This window comes from Rhincodon typus, unplaced genomic scaffold (genome assembly GCF_021869965.1).
Source record: "Rhincodon typus isolate 14 unplaced genomic scaffold, sRhiTyp1.1 hic_rhity00000077, whole genome shotgun sequence".
NCBI lineage: Eukaryota > Metazoa > Chordata > Chondrichthyes > Orectolobiformes > Rhincodontidae > Rhincodon > Rhincodon typus.
Window position 1 is genome coordinate 70,753 of NW_025965715.1, and position 2,714 is coordinate 73,466.

Consider the following 2,714-nt stretch of genomic DNA (forward strand, 5'->3'; position numbering starts at 1 on the left):
GAGAGATAGAGAGACAGAGACAGATGGACGCTAAAGCTTAAACACACATGCCAGCAGGTTCAAGAACAGCTAATTCCCCACCATTACTAGACTGCTGCGCGGATCTCTCCAATTTCAAATCTAAAGTTGATTTTGCACTTTACGCGCCTTCTGTGCAGCTGTAGGTTCTCGCTCTGTTCAATCGCCCTACGAACTCTGTATGTTATGGTCTTTCTGCATGTACGGTATGAAAACAAAACTTGTCACTGCACGTAGGTACACATGACCATAATGAATCAAACCAAATCACACTGCCTCAGAGACAGAGAGGCACAGTCTCGCAGACAGAAAGAGAGAGATGGACCATAAGACCATAAGACATAGGATTAGAAATTAGGCCATTCGGCCCAACGAGCCTGCTCCACCGTTCAATCATGGCTGATAAGTTCCTCAAGCCCATTCTCCCGCTTTCTCCCTGTAATCCCCTTGATAATCAAGAACCTATCTATCTCAGCCTTAAATGTACTCAATGACCTGGCCTCCACAGCCTTCTGTGGCAGTGAATTCCATAGATTCACCACTCTCTGGCTGAAGAAGTTTCTCCTTATCTCCGTTCTAAAAGGTCTTCCCTTTACTCTAAGGCTGTGCCCTTGGGTCCTAGTCTCTCCTACAAATGGAAACATCCTCCCAACATCCGCTCGGTCCAGGCCATTCAGTATTCTGTAAGTTTCAATTAGATCCCCCCTCTTTCGTCTAAACTCCGAGTATAGTCCCAGAGTCCTCAAACTTTCCTCATATGTTAAGCTTTCCATTCCTGGGACCATTCTCGTGAACCTCCTCTGAACCCGATCCAGGGCCGGTACATCCTTCCTGAGATATGGGGCCCAAAACTGCACACAATACTCCAAGAGAGAGGAACATACACGCACTGACTCTCAGAGAGAGAGAGAGAGAGACACACGCACAGACTCTGAGAGAGAGAGAGAGACACACGCACTGACTCTCAGAGAGAGAGAGAGAAAGACATTGACTCTCAGAGAGAGAGACACACGCACTGACTCTGAGAGAGAGAGAGAGACACACGCACTGACTCTCAGAGACATTGACTCTCAGAGAGACACACACACACACTGACTCTCAGAAAGAGAGACACGCACTGAGTCTCAAAAAGAGAAACACGCACTGACTCTCTGGGAGAGATAGACACACACTGGCTCTCAGAGAGAGAGAGAGACAGACATTGACTCTCAGAGAGAGAGAGACACGCACTGACTCTCAGAGAGAGAGAGACACGCACTGACTCTCAGAGAGAAAGAGACACATACCGACTCTCAGAGAGAGAGAGACACTCACACGCACTGACTCTCAGAGACACTGACTCTCAGAGAGACACACACACGCACTGACTCTCAGAAAGAGAGACACGCACTGAGTCTCAAAAAGAGAAACACGCACTGACTCTCAGAGAGAGTGAGACACGCACTGACTCTCAGAGAAAGAGAGACACGCACTGACTCTCAGAGAGAGAGACATGCACTGACTCTCAGAGAGAGTGAGACATGCACTGACTCTCAGAGAGAGTGAGACACGCACTGACTCTCAGGGAAAGAGAGACACGCACTGACTTTCAGAGAGAGAGACATGCACTGACTCTCAGAGAGAGAGACACACACACACTGACTCTCAGAGAGAGAGACACACACACACTGACTCTCAGAGAGACACACACACTGACTCTCAGAGAGAGAGACACACACACACTGACTCTCAGAGAGAGAGACACACACACACTGACTCTCAGAGAGAGAGACACACACACTGACTCTCAGAGAGAGATAGACACACACTGACTCTCAGAGAGAGAGACACGCACCGACTCTCAGAGAGAGAGACACACACACACTGACTCTCAGAGAGAGATAGACACACACTGACTCTCAGAGAGAGAGACACGCACTGACTCTCAGAGAGAGAGAGACACTGACTCTCAGAGAGAGAGAGACATGCACTGACTCTCAGAGAGAGAGAGACACGCACTGACTCTCAGAGAGAGAGAAACACAAGCACTAAATCTCATAGAGACACACACACGCACTGCTGCGTACGCACTAGCTCTCACTGAAATTTTTTGAGATGTGACTTTATTGTGAAACTTGAGACCGTGCAGAGAAGATTTACAAGGATGTTGCCCATGTTGGAGGGTTTGAGCTACAGGGAGAGGCTGGGGCTATTTTCCCCGGACCGTCGGAGGCTGAGGGGGTGACCTTATGGAGGTTTATAAAACCATGAGGGGCATGGATGGGATGAATAGACAAGGTCTTTTCCCCCCAGGGGTTGGGGGGAGTCCAAAACTAGAGGGGCATAGGTTTAAGGTGAGAGGGGGAAAGGGATAACTTTTTCACGCAGAGGGTGGTGCGTGTGTGGAACGAGCTGCCAGAGGAAGTGGTGGGGGGTGGGGTGGGGGTAGCTGGTACAATGACAACATTTAAAAGGCATCTGGATGGGGACATGGATAGGAAGGGTTTAGAGGGATACGGGGCCAAAGGCTGGCAAATGGGGACTGGATAAATGGGCCGGCATGGACGGGTTGGGCCGAAGGGTCTGCCCTCCCTACTCGACGGCTCTGCACAAGGCTTCCGACAAGGCCTCAAGTCAGAGATTAATAGCTCAAATCAACGTGCGTCAGATCGGGGGATTGGGGGGGGGGGGGGGTGCGGTGTGGCCACAGCGAGAGG